The 19,397-nt window shown below is 32.0% G+C and overlaps 1 non-coding gene across 1 annotated transcript; it reads left to right on the forward strand.

The window, feature by feature from the left end:
* The first annotated feature begins 507 nt into the window (after window positions 1-507).
* LOC149575128 (small nucleolar RNA SNORA40) lies at window positions 508-647 on the forward strand. The gene has a single exon (XR_016361119.1). It is a non-coding gene; the product is annotated as a small nucleolar RNA SNORA40 (small nucleolar RNA).
* Window positions 648-19,397: the final 18,750 nt, after the last annotated feature.

Here is a 19,397-nt window from a genome sequence, read left to right on the forward strand (position 1 = left end):
AGAAAGTGAAGAAGTCGATAAGAATATTGATATTTTGACTTTGATACCCTAACCAATTTCATTGGTATCCCTCTTGGGTCATCCTTATTTGAATTATTATATTGGCTTGACTCTAGAAATTGGTTTGATAGCATGTTCCCATATAATATATCTTCTTTTGTGATTAGTGGATAATAAACATGCAAAATTAGCATTACCAAATACTTAATAGTATCAACAATAATGTATATTTAAGTATAAAAAGATGTGAGATTGCAAATGAGCCAAAATAATCAAAAGTTAGTGATGGGGTCTTTCAAATAAAATGATGTGTGCTTATGAAGAAGACAGTATATTTATTGAAAAGTGTCAGATATCTTTAGAGGATCCATCAAAATGGTATCAATGATATTAGATACCCATCTAAATTTAGTTTTCATAACAAAATTGAATTGTAATGTGTGTGCGTGCGTGTGTGTGTGTGTGTGTGTACATATATGTATGTACACACACACACACACTTGTGTGTGTGTGTGTGTGTGTGTGTACATATATGTATGTACACACACACACACACACACACACACACACACACACACACACACACACACACACACTTGTGTGTGTGTGTGTGTGTGTGTGTGTGTATACATATATGTATGTACACACACACACACACACACACACACACACACACACTTGTGTGTGTGTGTGTGTGTGTGTGTGTGTATACATATATGTATGTACACACACACACACACACACACACACACACACACACACACACACACACACACACACTTGTGTGTGTGTGTGTGATACTTGTGTCTCAATAGTAGATATATTAAATAAGAATTATACCTAACAATGTTAATAACATTTTATTCATAAGAATTATACCTAACAATGTTAATAACATTTTATTCAAGTTAAAAAAATAGAAGTCATATTTTAGATGGGCCAATATAATTAAAAGAAATTGAAGCAACCTTTGCATGACATATGGATATGAATGAGCCATGGTATTCAAAGTAGAGTGACAAAGGTCTTTGAAGGAGCCATCAAATAGTATTATTTATATTATATGCCCCCTTCTAAATTTAGTTTTATTCTTAAATTGAATTTTAAAAGTGAATAGATCAAAGATGAAGATAGATGTCTTCGTGAATCTTTTCTTTTTCTTAAATTAGACTTTGAAGAAAAATATTATGCTTGAAGACAAAAACCACACATTCTTAGAAATACATTAATATTTGAATTTGGTTTATGCACAATTTTTTTCTCATATAGATAGCTTGCATGCATGTGAATAGTCAATTCACTATGCTTAAAAGAATCATATAGGTCAAGTGTGACTTGTCATTCTTTTGACCTTCTAGATTGAACAACTTTTCTATTCATTATGAAGGCATATACAAACTAATGTACTTTTCGTTTATGTAGGAATCTCTTGTGTTCTTCTATATGGTTAATCTCATTTTTATTCTCTTACCAATGTTTCTCATTTGAAAATTTGTATAAAACCTAGTATATCATCATTATTCTCATTTGGCAACTACTTGGGTATTTCTAGAAATTCATCTATAGTAAAATTGACTTAATTGTCATAAAAGAACATGTAGAATTATAACTTAATAATAGTCACTCATCACCTTTAAAAATATATTTAATGCATTTATGTAATATTATGTAAAAGGTAAAATTTAAACTATTTAAAACTTAATTTTATATTAATATGATTCATGAATGAAAATGATATCCTTATGAATTAGTATGAACTAGAAATTAAAAATGTCAAATTCTTAGGTTCTAAAGCACAAAAAATTGTGTTTATAAGCATCTACAGTAGAAAATAAGGAACTTGACATCAAATGTTAAATGTTGTGATCCGGGATACCATGACATTATGCAAACATTTGCATGCTTTATGTTGTCATCATTATGGCCTATAATATATTAAGATACATCTAGAAATTGTTCAACTTTAATTCAATAGTTCACTCTAAATGCACTCAACATGTACACAACCAAAAATGGAAATACACCTACAATATTATTAGAATAAAAGTAAAGAAATGTGCTAAACAATTTAAGGTTTAAATCAAATTAAATGGATATTAGAGACTCAATGAATATGAAAGTGTTTTCTTTAATAAACCACTATGTAGTTGAGCACTCTTCAAAATACCTATTAAACTAAACATTATTTCATGAATAAACCCAATTGTACATAGCTTGAGAATGAAAGAGATTAAAATTGAGAGAAATTGTATGTTCCACACGAAAAAAAAAAAAAAGTTTCAAAAATGAGGAGGAAAGAAGAAGAAGAAGCTAGCAAGTCATTTAGATTCACCTCAAGTAGTTATCATTGATCTAGGTAGGTAATAGGTAGTATTACTTAGAAATAACCATTTAATGATAAACCATTGTATAATGTCAACACATCACACATACATGCGCGCGCACACACACATACACACAGTTTTATTTTTAATTTAGGACAAAATACAAGAAAAATACAATGCTAAAATATGTGTAGTATAATCTTAAAATCATGGGAATCACAAGGCTTTTGCATCATGGCATGGAAGTTAAGGCCGATGCAAGGGTGAAATGAACCTAAAAAGACCCCAGGCTACATGAAAATCAAGATGAACATAAAACATAACCTAAAATTGAATGAATGTGCATTTTTCAACTTTACAATTTGAAGGCACTACATTATATCTTATTTAATAGATTGACACTTGAGTAATATAAAATTATATTTGAATAAGGAATGGTACATGACATAAAATAATAGCTTCCTTTTCAACTAGTGTCAAAGGAAGTATAATATATTGCATATATTTTGAATCAATATAAGATTACTCATATTAAGTAAAAACACATAAATGTGCATATACTTCTTGTCAAAAATGATGATTGAGAAAGATTATTTGTGTAGACATTAAATTTACAAGAAGGATCAATACAAGCAAGGTTAGACTTGAAACTCACATAACCTATAGATAATACTAATAACTTTAATATTTTTTATTTGAAATTTCATCATGTTAACATTTCATTGAGTTTATCTATATGTTGATCCTCATATTGGAAAAAATAAAAATCAATTCTATTATTTTGATCTCCACACCCACAATATTACAAAAGTTAAATCAATATAAATTATTTATGTAAATATATATAAAAATTATGTAACCAAATTATTTAGAACTATTTCATGTCACCATTTTCAATAAAATTTGTATTAGTAGTTAGCTACATTCATATCTAAGAGTAGTTAGCTTGACTACTAGTACCCAACTATAGTGAGCCAACTTATAGTGAGAAAAATCAGTAGTGACCCACTTGTAAAAATCACCAAGTAACAGTTGTCCATTTCGTGAGAATTAGCTTTTCTATGGTTTTTCCTAGCTTAGGCTTCCACATAAGTGTTGTTGTTTCTAGTGATTTCATGTTTATATCAGTTATAAATTGTGTAATGCCCCTACTAAAAAACCTAATGGTAAAGTAAAAAAATAGAAAAATAATTTTCTTTTTTGAACATACACAACACTATACATGAAGAATTAAACAATATATTACAAATTATTATCCTCTAAGGTTCCACCATATTTTTACTTAACAATGCATAGCATAAATAAAGATAGGAACATAAATTCCAAAAGTAATAATCATCATAGTCATTGAATGTCACATCAATACATACTGATAGAACACAATACATAATCTATCTCATGATACATCATATAGTTTACAACTTATATAATCATCACATGATTTCCAATATGTACATTTTTTAGGATTTCAACTTCAATGCAATACTTACATCAAGAGTTATAACGATAAATCAATGATCACAAGTCAATTAGGTATTACAAAGGCAATAAAGAAACCAAGATGTTGAAAAGAATATTTAGAAAGATACAATCTAAAAACACAATCCTTGGTGGCAAAATATTTACCACACAACCACGTGAACCTCATAGTCCACTCTCCCAAGATAGAAAATAAAATTAAGGCCCACAAATGCCAAATCTCAAGAGGATAAGTAGGAAATGAATTACAACAGTCTAGCAAGAGAAACCCAAGAGTCCAAAAGGTTTGAAAGGAGATATCTTAATAAGCATCAAGTAAGCATAACAAGTAAAATACCATATAAAACCCATCAAGAAATGATCCTACACTAGAGGTCAAACGAAGAAAAACATAAGATAACCCTAGGATATAAATTGAAATGTAATGCCCCTCTAGCCCTGACATGAGATTTAGAGTGCTAAGAAAAGTAACTAGAGAACTAGGGTTATCTTGAAGGTTCATTTTTATCTAAGTGATTGGGTATGAATTCTATGTACAATACTCCAACTAACAATGGTATATGTATATTTTAATATACCTCAACCAAGTGTACAAGATACTGTAAGATTGTGCTTCATAATATATTTTCTAATTAGGACCCTAGAGAGTACTTAGTACAAAACATCTCTTCTGATCTTTGATAATCTTACTTTTGCATGATGGTCTTATAAAACCTATCATGATGATATTGTCTAATTTTGTTTGGATTTAGATGAAGAATCCTATGATTTGATTATTATCAATAAAATGAATATGAGCTAGAGAATTGTTGAAACTACAATTGAAACAATTGTTGTATTAGCATTGATGTCAAATCTATTGATGAGACATGTTTCTATCTGAACTAAATGTCATATTTATTTGATTGATGAAGAGGATTTGAGAGATTTCTCATAACAAAAGAACCTAGAGGAAAGGTTGAGTTATGAAAAGGAAGCTACAATTGACATTTGATTAATTAGACTATGGTAAGACAAAGTGATTGTTTAAATCATGTTGATGTTTGAGTCTTTACAATAAAAGTCAAGATATATTACATATGTAAAGCTTGACTGAGAAATAGAGTAAAAGATAATAAAAAAATTGATGTTCATGCCTAGTGATGCTAGTGTCAACTGAGCTCTAGTTCAAGCCGAGAAATTTTAGTGTTGACTGAGCATCAGTATAGACCAAGTGATAGTAGATATCAAGCTCTATAGTGACCGAGCAATTCAGTGATGACCGAGTGTCAAAACTTAGTGCTAGTTGAGTAACAATACTTTGAATGTTTATGAGAAATCATGATTTCCAGCTAACTCGATTGATTTCTTGGGATATGGAAACTATGTTGAAGATAAGATTGATGAGTTGGATCATTTAATTCAAAGAGAGGATTAGTTATGATATCTAATGATTGAATTTGATGACAAGTTTATAGAAAATGAAGAAAATAATAGATACAATGAACCTAAAGAATCAAATTGCAAACCCTAAGACCTATGGTGATCATAGAAAATGGAAAAGGACCAAAATTGTGTATTTAAGGAGGTGTAGAGACAAACTTTAAGAATACATAGAAAAGGGTCAGAAGAGTGTGAATGAGATATACAAAGATGAGAAAAGAGGAAGGAGTTTGTGTGTGGGTTTCTAGTAAGAAGGAACAAAGTTGCTAAAGTTGACAAGTGAATCTAAGAAGGAGGCTTAAGTTTTTTGTGAAGAGAAGGATAATTGCTTGAATGGTTTCCAAGAGAATCACTTACAAAGGTAACAAGGAAGGCTTATCAAGGAATCAACACATTAACCAAACATAGATCTAAAACTACAAAGTGAGTTGTAATCATACAAATCAAACCCTACTATTTTCTTTCCAATCATTGTAAATAGTTTGTATTAGAATCCTTTTAATCAAAGGTTGACCTAACAATCACTAAAGGACTTAACAGTGTATGTAAATTATTTAGCAAGGTGACATTCTAAATGGAATGATCAAAGTTCTTTGATAAGGCCACTCTTAACAACGTGATTAAACCCTCTAACCAAGTCAGATTTAGCAATGTGTATTGTAACCTTTAACAGGGTTGGCTCCTAATAGAGATTAGTTCAAAAGAGTAAAAAAGTGGTGACACGTTGCTGGTGGTTTTTCCCAAATTAGGTTTCCACATCAAATCCTAGTGTCAAACGTGTGTTGAATTTTTTATGGTGTTTTACATTTAAATATTTACATTCAGTAAGTATGTTATCACAATGAACTACTAATAATTTTGTTTATTAGTATACATAAGAGACCAAGTTACAATAGGATAAGCATAGTAGAAAATGTTTAATGTTTGATTGTTCAAATGCTACTTATGAACCTTGAGCAACTGATTCACACCCCCCTGCTTCTCAGGTATTCTAAACATTCTAATAATTGGCATTAGAGCATAAATATTATTGTACATAGTGGAATCATGTATTCATGAGACCTTGGTGTAGAGTGCAATCAGAATAATAATGAAATAATCTAGACCGAAGAAAAAATTGTCAAATAATGACTCTATGAACATCTCATGTTTCCTTAACTACAACTGCTAAAATTTCTCTTAGACTAGCATCTTAGTGATAGTTCTAGAATGGGAGTATGCTATAGATACAAATCTATGAATGTTTATATGAGATCTATATGAAAATGCTAAGATAAGAATGTAAAAATGCTAAAACAATTGCATGAATGAGACTAAACAATGTTAAGTAATGCTAATGAGTACCAGAATGATGCTAAAATAACACCAAAATGACATTAAATCTCTACAACAATGTGTTAGAAATAGGGATTGTTGAGAGGGGGGTGGGAGGGTGAATCAATAATCTACAAATTTTAGTCGCCAATTAGATATTATTTCTTACTTTAAACCATACATAACAAAGTATTAAAGTAATCTTGAATAGTAACAGTAATCATGTACAATGATAACTCATAACACCATATTTTGTTAACTAAGGAAACCCTGGCCAAGGGAAAGCCCCAGTGGGGATGATACCCACTAGATAATATACTAATATATAAGTTCCTTGTTAGAGGATGGACCCTTTTATGAGTCAATGAGAAAATTCAGTATAAAGAGTCTCTGTTAGTAGACTTTGAATCTGTGTTAGGAGATTCCAATGTTGTTAGCATTTGTGCCAACCCTATTAGGAGTTGTAGTACAGTAGATGCAAGATGAGCCCATCGCAAAAAAATACATTACCAATTACAAGAAGAGTTCACTGACCAAATAAGTAATCATATTTCTAGAATATAGATTCTTTCTTAGTTCAATCTCACATCACAAAATAGCTTCCACAAACTTTGCATATATCGCTTTCACAAAAGTTCACATACAATTGCTCAACACAATTTCTCCAAGATAGCACACTTGAATTCGCAAGATGTCCTTTGCATAAATACCATACCTTTACACAAATTGCTACTATGTCAGCTATGAAAAAAATATACTTTTCCAACTTAGAGTAAACATCTAGGATGTCGACCCTAATTGGACGAGTAGTTATTTTATAAACAAAATAATTCCTTTCCTTTAATTTTGTTGTCTTGTTTAATTAAAGCACAAATATCTCTTTTCCATACAGTTTGTACTGACTTCTGAGGTTACACACATCATTATCAACATGTATACTATCTCCATCTAACTTTTCTAGTCATAATATGACATTAGCAACAAGTTACAAACAAAACAATACACTATTGCATACCAAATTCATACTTCAACAATTTTTTTAATACCAAAACCTAAGTATCTTTATTTATGAGGTTTCTTGTAAGCATGTACATCATGTGTTTCCATAAATGACAACAATTATATATCCTCATTAGCCAATTGTCAAAAATCTCCTCCTTTGGTATTAATGGCAACAAAATAGGGAAAATTGGCTAAGTGACAAAAACTTAACAAAATTAATACAGTAACATTACATGTTCATTTTACATATGCTCCCCCTTACAATATGATTTCATACTTTACAATACTATACTTACAATTTTCTATAGTATCTTCTCCCCCTTTGACATTAGTGACAAAGGTTAAGATATGAAAAATTGTCCAAAAACTATTCACCTGTTGTCAAATTTTATGTCTTAAACTGATAGTATCTTCATGTAATCATCAAAATTTTCTTTCAAACTATCCATACCTTTAGTCCATGTTTCTTTGGTAGATTTAGCAAAGATGAGAATTTCACATAGGGTGTATGATGCAATCTCAACTACATTAAGGTCTAAGTACAAAAAGTTAGAATAAGTGACCTTGGCCTTGACACATTCCTCCAAGAGTTTCTCTACAAAATATATTTTTAGAGGAATAAACTCTCTAAAATTTGACACTATCTTCAAAATTTGTTCCTTCTAAAGTTCCAATTTTCTAATATCATTGTGAATACTGGCCACTTGCCCTTCAAAATCATCAATCTTACTAGTTGGATGTTTTATCTAGCTAGATAGAGCTTCTAGCTCACTCATCTTTCCTCCAATATGACTGTCAATATCCTTAGTCAGTTTGTGAGATAGAGTACACTTAATGTACAATATCTTGCCATCCCATTGACACTTCTGAAGCTCCTTGATACAAGTATCAAGACTTATCAAATCATTCTTAATATTTTAAAAAATGGTGCTGAACAAGTTAGCATCATGTGAGATTTATGCATTTGCTTCTACAAATCTCAAAAAAATTGTGAATTCTTCATCAAATGAATTTAGTACTGCTCGTGCCCTCTATTTTGGATCTGCTTATGTGTGTTGTATTGCTAGAATATTATGTAATCTATCAGTAACCTTCATCAAGGTTTTTCACAGACTCTTTGTTGTTCTATTCTTCTAAATGAGTTTTGATAAAGATGAGACCAAGTTAGTTTGATCATCATCATCAGTTATCAAGATAGCGAGAAAAAGTGGAGTAGATGAACTAGAAGGTTTATTGTCATCCTCCCTTTGCTTCTTTTTAGTTGCCTCTTTGACTCTTCTTTCTTCTTCCTCTTTCTTTTCTCTCTCTTTTTCTCTCTTCTCTTCCTCTTCTAATCTCTTCTTCTCATCTTCTCTTGTTCTCATTTTCATTTCTTCTTTGGCTATTCTTTTCTTTTCTTCCTCTTATTTTCTTTTCTTTTCATCTTTAAGCAATTTCTGCTTGGCCTCTTATACTTTCTTTTTCTCTTCTTCTAGTAACCTCTTCTCATCTTGAATTTATCTCAATTTATCTTCAATATCATCAGTATGAGGTTCATCTTTTTTAGAACCTTCAAATGGATTTTTATTATCAATGTTAATGGTAACATTGGTTTGATCTATCTGCATTGTGTCACCACTCACTGACACTATCAAGGTTCTGGGTGTTAGTGAAGATGTTGCCTTAGATTCTGTCAACATCTAACTTATAGTTGTCATAGTTTCACTTCTTAATTTGTCTTTCTCACCCACCATAAATAGAAATGGTCTCAACTTTTTCCTCAAGTATAGTTCAATATTATTCAATAAGGGCTTAATTTATTCTTCTTCATTAGTCTCGCATATTGTTCTTAACATAGAATTTTGAAGTTCTAAGTCCTCTTCTCTAGTTGGGACCTTCTTCTCAATAAGTCTGTCATAGACCTTCTAGTTCACCATACCTTCAATATCCTTCACTTTCAAATTTTTGGCTATAATGTATCTCATAGTAGAGATATCAATCTTATCTTTCTCAAAGTTGTTATACAAATCATAGAATTTTCTCATCTAAACAAAGTTGTCTTCATTAGCAATAGTTGAGTATCTTCTCTATCTTTGGCTTCTAGGGTTGCTGAGATTTTCTTGCTGACTACTTTGAATTTGTCACCTTCTCTATCTATTTGGTTTCTTGATCTTCTTCTTCTCCTTTGTTGGACTCAACAATTATCAACAATGTCTTTTGTCTCTTCCCTAGTCTAGTGGCTTGCTGCTTGACCCTTTTAGTCTTTGTGGTAATAGATTCCACTAATATCTTAGATTTTCTCTTCGGTTCACTTGTCTGAACATCTAATACTGCTACTTAGGGAATTCTTTGTTTTAAAGATGTCTCTACAATAGATACTAACAAAGGTTGCAGATTTAGTATACCTTGTTTCATGGTTTGTCAAACTACCTATGATTCACTCTTAGTCATACTAGCCTTTGATAAAGCTTTCTTCATTATTGAGTCTATCTTCTTGTGAGAAGCCTTGTCCAAGGATGCCTAATGAGATGACTAGGTAATCTCATCATAGGTTCCAAATCTATATTTAGCTTTGTCCTTCTCTAATTTCAATAGTAAATCAATATGTCCAACTACTATATCATCACTCAATTCATAATGTAAGGGATCAAGAAATGTTTCCCAAGGTTCTACTACTTGAATATAAGTAAAATATGTATCAACCATAAAAAAAATATCTTCCTTAAATCTATCTATAATTGTAGGTTCAGTTCTGAATCTCTATCTCATTTCATTTTGAAATGTCTTCATTATCAAGTTCCCACTATCCAATAACTTATTTGCTAGATTTCTTCTACATACTTCTATGATCTTCTCCATTGTAAATTTATCAGTACTCATAATCTCTATGACTAAAAAATATGGAAATCTTTGAAACACATGAAAGAATATGTGATTGATCAATGACTGAAATCTAAACACACCATTCTTAGTCCTCTTGATCTTCTCTAGGTTGTCAAGTAGTTGCATTCTCATAATTTCACTAAGATTTATTTGTTCCTTCTCAATACATGTCTTGTAGTTTTCATAGATGAATTTGGCTAAAAATTCATCAATCTTGCTTGCACATATAGAGTAGGCAATGATTCTACTTAGAAATCTTACATCATCTTTCTTAATGGTGATGATCACCATGGCCTTTCCATTATAGACTACTTTAATGTAGCTCTCACCTTTCTTCTTAACCATTTTCTCACCTATAGGTACACTACCTTGTTTACTAAGACTAGTTACTTGTGAATAAGGTTGACTAAAATATCAACTACACCATCTTGCATCCATAGTTTCTCATGATATATCCTACTTAATATGAGTTGTGTCCACTCATCTATGTCCAATTCATGGTAGAAATGATATTTGAATAGGTCTAGTTCCTTCAAGTGTTCAAATCCAAGTTTCACAGTCATATCATGATTGAAAACTAATTCCATATCGTTGTTCATATATTCACTCCCAATAGATTTAAATTTATTGGTAGGATAACTTCCTATATCTTCCAAGTACACTACATTGTTTGGAGTAATGGATAATGCTGAGTTAGGGTTTTCTTCTATGAGTTTCACAGAAAAAATCTTTAATTTTGGTCTCTCCTCATTCTCAACATTGTGAACTACTGACATATCCATGATTTTATCAAATATGAATTTTTATCTAATAAATTATGTGGAAAAATGATAAAATACCTTTTTTTTAAAGAGAGTTTTCTTTGAAATCACCTTGACAAGTCACTTCTGATGTGATCACAATAAAGTGAAAATCAAGTATGTACTTCATTTATTCCATCAACTTGAACTTGCATTAATTGTGTACTTTACAAACACAAAAATTCTATCAATCATGTTTGAAATCAAATAACTACTCAAGATCATCTATCCAATCTTCAGATGCCACCTAAGGTTTACTATAGCTTTCTCCCATCATGAAAATACTCCTCAAGACTTTGCTTCACAAAATTATTTGTAAAAACATAGTTTTCATCTTCTACTACAAAATTAGCTTTTTTTGTAATACCAGTAACTTTTAATTCCTTCATAACTAGTTTAGATAAGCTCCAAATTACATGTGAGCTTAGGTACCATCTAAACTTAACTCGATATACCTTTTCCCAACTTTGCTACCTCTAATTTGATCTTGGAATGAAGTTTTCAAATTTTGGTGCTATAAACAAGCTTAATTCAACTTAATTGAATCAAACTCAATACCTGACTTCAATCTTCCTATCTCATCATCATCTAGCTTTTCTTTTGAGATGTCTAATCCTTTTACAAATGCCTCATTGAGTTCTTCTCAAAGTTCACTAACTACATTTCTTTGTTCCTCATTGTCTTTGTTAGTTCTGAAGTTCCTTTCATGGTTCCTTCTATCATTTCTAATATTTCTTCCATCATTCCTTCTATTTCCAAAGTTTCTTCCATTGTTCCTTCTATCTCTTGTAGTTTCTATCCATTTTGCAATATTTTTCTATATCTCCAAAGTTGTTGCATAATTGACATAATGGTGTTCTGCTTCTAGCATTTTGTTGATCATCAGTTGCATGACAATTCTGAGCTATGTGTCCAAAGTTGTTACACTTATAACACATGATCTATTTTCTGCCTTCATAAGATCTTCCTTATCTTGATGTCCTTTCATTAGATCTTTGTCTATCTACAAGGTTAGTATTTCTAGACATTCTACTATTTCTTCTATCATTATCATATTTAGATTTCCTAAAATTAGTTGTTTTATGACCCATACCATGACAATTATGATAGTAAAATTCCTTAACATGATTAAATGACTTATTTGTACAATCCTTTTTCATATGACCTATTTCATTACATGAAAAAACAATTACCTCTAAATTCATACCTAGTTTCCTTAGGAGATTCCACTTGCTTTGGTTCATCCAATATTTCAACTTTGATGCCTTGTCCAACTTCTTTAGGTTTATTAGAAGATTGTATGGATTCAATCTTATCATTATAATTATCCTTTACTTTCAAATCTAATCTAATCTTAGGTTTTTTTGTAGACATGTTAATTAGATAACCAAGATTAGTCTTATCATAAGTAGGTCTCTATATTGACATTGAATCATCAAGCTTTCCTCTGCTAGAATAAAGCTTCTCAGGGTGTTGGTTGCACTGAGTTAATTCATCTTTCACAATAGTATTGTACTTATGAAGTTCTTCATGATCTTCTTTCAATGTTTCAAATTCAAATATCTTCTTCACTAGACTTGCTCTAAGATATACATTCTCAGTTCTCAAATTAGATTCAACTTTTCTAAGATCATTCCTCAAAGTCAACTTTAGATTCATAATCTTCAATTCATGCTTCAAGATCTTATACTATGTCTTTAGCTTTGAATAATCATCATCGCTAATTTTAGATTCAATAGATTCAGGCTTGGATTTGAGATGTTCAATCTTTTTCTTTAATTGTCCAATGTATACTTTGGAATGTTCGTATATGTCATTTAGCTTATCCCTTTCTTTAGTAAGGAGATCAATTTGTTCAAGTGCCTCTTCAAAGTTCTTCATCAACTATTCTATATCCATAGGGATCTTACTCAAGCTATTAAGCCTCTTCTATGTAACTATGCTCTGATACCAATTATTAGAAATAGGGATTACTTGGGGGTGGGGGTTGGGGGGGATGAATTAGTAATCTACAAATTTTAATAACCAACTAGATATTATTTCTTACTTCAAACCATACATAACAAAGTAATAAAGTAATGTTGAACAATAACAATAACCATGCACAAAGATAACTCATAACACCATATTTTGTTAACTAAGGAAACCCTGGCCAAGGGAAAACCTCGATGGGGATTATACCCACTTGATAATATACTGATATATAAGTTCCTTGTTAGAGGATGGACCCTATTAGGAGTCAATGAGAAAATTTAGTATAAAGAATCCCTATTAGGAGAATTTGAATCCATGTTAGGAGATTCCAACCCTATTAGGAGTTATGCCAACCCTATTAGGAGTTGTAGTACAATAGATGCAAGATGAGCCCACTGCCCAAACATGGACTTCTAATTACAAGAAAAGCTCACTTCCCAAACAAGTAATTATACTTCTACAATATAGATTCTTTCTTAGTTTGATCTTGGATCACAAAATAGCTTCACAAACTTTGCGTATATCACTTTCAAAAAAGTTCGCATATAATTGCCCAACACATTTTCTCCAAGATAGCACACTTGAATTCGCAAGATGTCCTTTGCATAAATACCATGCCTTTACAAAAATTGTAGCTAGGTTGGCTAAGATCACAATATACTTTTCCAATTTATAGTAAACATCTAGGATGACGACCCTAATTGGACAAGTAGTTATTTTGTAAACAAAATAATTCCTTTCCTTTAATTTTGGTATCCTATTTCATTAAAGCACGAATATCTCTTTTCCATACAGTCTGTATTGACTTCTAAAATTATACACATCATTATCAACATGTATACTATCTCTATCTAACTTTGCTAGTCATAATATAATGTCAAGAACAAGTTACAAACAAAACAATACACTATTGTATACCAAATTCATACTTAGATAATTTTCTGAGTACCAAAACCTCAGTATCTTTATTTCTAAGGTTTCCTAAAAGCATGTACATTATGTGTTGCCATAAATGACAAAAATTAGATATCCTTATTATCCAATTCTCAACACAATGATGCAAAATAAATGATTAAAATGATAGCTCTAATATGACTGCAGTATGGATGCATAAAACTTGGGTCCTTTTGCTCTTGATTTTCCCTTCTACTTATAAGATTTTAGAAGGGGATTTGGGTAAGGATTTGGATTTTACCTTTTACTTGGGGTAATGATGAAATTGAAAATATCTCATAAGACCCCAAGAGGAATAGTACAACAAACTTGGTTTGTGAGGATAAATAGGGATTTTCAATTATTTAAAATTCCAAAAAGGTGAATTTCACTTTTGAGCTCTTATAAATGTTTTTTTGTTGATTTATTAAATGTTGCATTTATTTTCAGCTTTAGTCTTTACATTTTTCCTTTTTTATTTGATTTTATTTGATTTTATGAATCGATTTTCCTTAAGTTAAAAGTGACTTTGGTCCTTTTAGAATTTGATAGATGATTAATTAATTAACCACTAAAATGATTTGATATTGTAATTGATTTGAAAGTTTGTTATTTTTTTTATTTTTCTAATTTTGTCTTTGATTTTTGTTGTTTGTTCAAAATTTATGTTATTTTAGGTCTTTGCCAATTTTAGGGTGTCTATAAATGCCCCTCTTTAAGCTAATATGCAAAGCATATATTAGTTCAAAGAATGTCTTGATTTCCTAATTTTAGGCCAAATTTTGATGATTTAGTGTTTGATCAATGATATTTTGCTAATTTGAGGTTGATACAATGCCTAGTTTTGATATTACATTATTTAAAATCCTTTGTTTAGAATAGTTTACTTAGATGCCCCAGTTTATTTGGTTGATGTTGAAATTAGGCTGGGGTAGAACATTTTTTATGTTTAAAAAATTTGGATGCCCCAATTTGATATAAGTACACTGCCCCCTCGAAAATAAAATTGGAATGTAGATTTGTGAATATGGAGAATCTAATTTTATTTTTGAAAAATATTGATGATAAAGTTTGTAGATAAATGGGTTGTAGGTATGACATTGAGTGGAATGAAATGGTACCCAGTTTGAGAAAATGGCTCTAAAGGTATTAAAATAGGAAGAAAGATTGTAAAATAGGCCATAAAATGCCCCTAGTGATGGTTAAATAGGTCAAAAGACCTATTACCCTTTTCATTGTCACATTCTTCTTTCACTCTTCTCCTTAGAACTCTAAGTTGGCAAAGATGGTGGTCCCCTTGTGAGAGCACACATTCAAGAGGGGTCACAGATATGAGCATCTGACTGACTATGGTGCCCCGATAAGTCATCGAGAACCACTATGATTTTGATTTTTGGATTTTTGTAAGAATTTTTAAGTTTTGCATGATGACAACCAGTAATGCTTGGATTTTGTGTTTTAGCACATTTAATAGTTTTTGTATCTCATTTAAGTTCATTTAGCACATATGTAGCCTGATATAATGTATCCTTAGTGTGATTTAGCACTTTTAAGTATGTTGGGACTGTGTAAAGCAATGCATATAGGGAAAACTATAGCACTTATGAATGATAACATAGTGCTTTTAAGTTTTATAGTGCATAGAAAGCTCTCTTTAGTGCATATAACTCATAGAATAGCACATATGCATTTTGAGATAGCTTGATCATAGGCAATGAATATTGGTAAGTTGGATAGGGTTGTTAAAGAATGCATGCAATGTATTGTAGCACTTTTTCCTTTGGTGGTGCATCCATTTGAGGGAATAGCTCATATAATGAACAATGACATAGTGCTTTCAATGTGGATAATGCATCTGATTCATGTAATAGCATGTATGATAAATTATAGAGCACTTTCAATATTGACAGTGCATCTGATTCATGTAATAGCACTTAGGAAAAATTCAATAGCACTTATGCCACTTGTAGCACCTCCATGAAATGTAATAGCATAGATGATGAATCCTATAGCACTTTAGATTGTTGTAGCATGTACACTTGGTGTAATAACACATACAATGTATGGAATAGTGCAAAGTAACTCTATAACACTTTTGGTGTGTTGGATAATGCATTTGGCTAATGCAGGGTGTGTCCAATAGAAGAGAATCCACATAGCTAGATGGTAATATGTGCCACATTGATTAGAGTGTAAGATAGAATCTTGATGTTGAATCTATGAGTTTGGAGTCAACTCAGAGACTTGTTCCCATAATGAATTGAGATAATAGGGCATGTATGATCACAAAGTGATAGGTAGGATCAATCAAGTGATTTTGGATGGATACAAAAAAGTGCCCCCCTAAGGATAAAGAGTAGAGAAATTAACATGTCCATTTTAAGATATAGAGTGGGATAGATAATAGGTTCATGATAGAACCATTGGCTAAATAACTAGATATTGATGTAGATTGATGTTGGATGATCACTTGTAATGAAAAATTGATGCTATTGTTCATTTTTTTGTGAAATAGGTACCTGGGTGGAAGCTCATGGTGTGGGGATTATATCCATGGCCACTAGAATAAATTGACATATTATCAGTGGCCAATTGGTATACTATTGATAGATGTGGGTTTATATATCTTCTTCCGATGCCTTAGTTCTAAGTGAACTAAGGATTATTGACAGTTGTGGCCTAGCAATGGTACTTAGATAACAACACCTTTAACATGTCCCTTGGGGAGATGATAGTTACTCTCAAGGATGTATACAAAATTCTCCAAATCCTAAAAAGTAGGAGCTCTAGTATATTATGATGAGATGGATAATGGGACAACATTCAGAGATGTATTTGTAGATGATGATTTTGGGGATGATAGTGTGCCATGGTTCTAGATGTTGTAGTATGATCCCTTGCATGATGTGTTAGCCAAATTGATAGGAGGGTTTCTTCTACCAGATAGGTGAGGGTGTGGATGTCTAGTTGGATGGGGCTACAATATTCAAGATATGATTGACCAACCATAGGGATTTTTGTGGGTAGATACATTTTATTCCACTTCTATCATGATTTTCATCAGGTGGTATATTCAAGGGTAGCATCACTTTTAGTGGGTATGGTATTACACCAAATATGGACATGGAACCATCTGCCAATTACCTATCTGATATGTGTGTGTCATTGACCACAAGATATACCATATCTATACATGTATTTAGGTGTGATTGTCTTGCCCCATCTAGGCAAGGAAGATTGTTGGCAATAGATGTTGGATGACAAAAATGAGGTCATATGGAGGCCATATAGGTTTATAGAGCCATGGGTTGAGGAAAATGATGAGATAGTGGATTTCTTTTCCCCTCAATTTTTAGTAGGCTAGATCCCCTCAGTGATTGAAAGATTTTTTTTTTAAGGAGAGTAGTTGGATAGTTTGTCATCTATAGGGGATGACACAAGGATTCACAGATTATGCCAATGTTTAGGTAGAGAGATCAATATGGGGTCCCATATTGGAGTATGGGGCATGTTGAGAGGCTTTTATTTAGATGATAGGGATTCCTCAAAGATGGGCTTTGAGGGATGGTGAGGTGGATGCAAGAATGGAGAGGGACTATGCTTGATGATTCAAAAAAGCATCCCTTTTTGAGATACATAGATCCAAAGGAGCTGATACCCATGATAGAGTAGTTGAGTAAGGGAGATGATGGTGATGATGAGGGTGGTCAAGGGAGAAGCAAGACTAGAGGTGGAGCTAGAGGTAGAGCCATGGTGCTAGGAAGGTATGGGGGTAGAGGTAGGGTCATGGTATTACTATAGTGGAGAGGTTAGCCACAAGGTATAGTACAGAGGCAGATGCTAGCACAAAGACCTAGTGATGTTGGTGGTGGTGGGCCTAGAGAGGTCCATGGGCAAGTTGAGATTGTGATGGGAGTAGGTATAGGTAGTGGTGGAGGGCCTAGCATGAGGACAGATGATTTGGACGGAGGTAGAGCAGTGTAGCACATGACCCTACTATTAGAGGATGTTTAGTTTGTTAAGAGATAGAGGCCCTAGGTTCAGGATCCTACCATAGGGGTATAGAGCTTATAGTCATAGGTATAACCATATGTATCTATAGCTCCAATTCCACCACTAGTTAGACCAAGTGGGTCATTTGATATGGAGGTCTGTATGAGTACCATAGAGGCACAAGTTAGATTGACAGGGACACAGATTAGTCAGTTATTGAGCACGGTGCAAGCATTCATAGGCTCAATGGCATCGAGGCCTCCACCTCCACCATCACCACCAAGGACAGATGGGGAAACCACTAATCATGTGGTCACAACCATTCCTAAGACACAGATTACAGGTTTAGTAGATCAAGCTCCATCAGATGGGATGGTGCCCCTAGTGATCAGCAACCTCTTGATCAGACATATACAAATGATGTAGGTGGTGAGACACAAGAGTGATTGTGTAGCATTTTGTATTATATGTTATTGGGTCGTCAGATGTATCATTTTTGATGATGACCTTTTGATATATGATTAGTTTGATTGAGCTTTTACATTTGTTTTTATGTTGGATTTTCCTTTCTTTGTATCATGGACTTTATATTACTGATGTCATGGATGGATATATGTCATTGTGTGCATGTCATTTTATTTTAATGATAGTTGTAGATGTGGATGATTAATGTAGTAAATGTGTATGTGAATAGATGTTTAGTTGAATGACATAATATGATGAATATAGAAATGAAATGTATGAATCAAATGTAATGTAATGATATGATAATGGAATAGATGGTAATGAAAAGAATGATGAAAATGAAAATGTATTGAGAAATAAAATGATGTGAGGAAATGAAATATATTAATGAAAAGAGAATTAACATGATTAAAATGATAAAATAAGGATGAGATGGAAATTGGTTTGATGGAATGGTAAAGAGATGAAAGGATGACTAGAAGATGGAAATGAGGGGTATGAGATGAAAATGGAACTCAATTTTTTGAGATTCAAAGGCCATAAAGAAGCCTCAATAAAATGTGAGACAATGAAGGAATATAATGTGATTGAAGATAGAAGAAAAAGAATGGTAATGAGAGGAAATTATGATCAAAACTTTTGAGATTTGAAGGTCACGTAGTGCAATAGGGGGAATATATATTATGGGATAATGGGGTGATAAAGTGTGATGAACTATGGTGGTGTTGTGATGAAACAATGTCCACAATACTTGAGTGTTGAAAGATTGTGGTGATGTTGATGTTGTTGTCTGCCATTTATTGATATATCTCAGTTTTGTTACTAATTT

This window comes from Cupressus sempervirens, chromosome 2 (assembly GCF_028749045.1).
Source record: "Cupressus sempervirens isolate cs-2001-9-10 chromosome 2, ASM2874904v1, whole genome shotgun sequence".
Taxonomy (NCBI): Eukaryota; Viridiplantae; Streptophyta; class Pinopsida; order Cupressales; family Cupressaceae; genus Cupressus; species Cupressus sempervirens.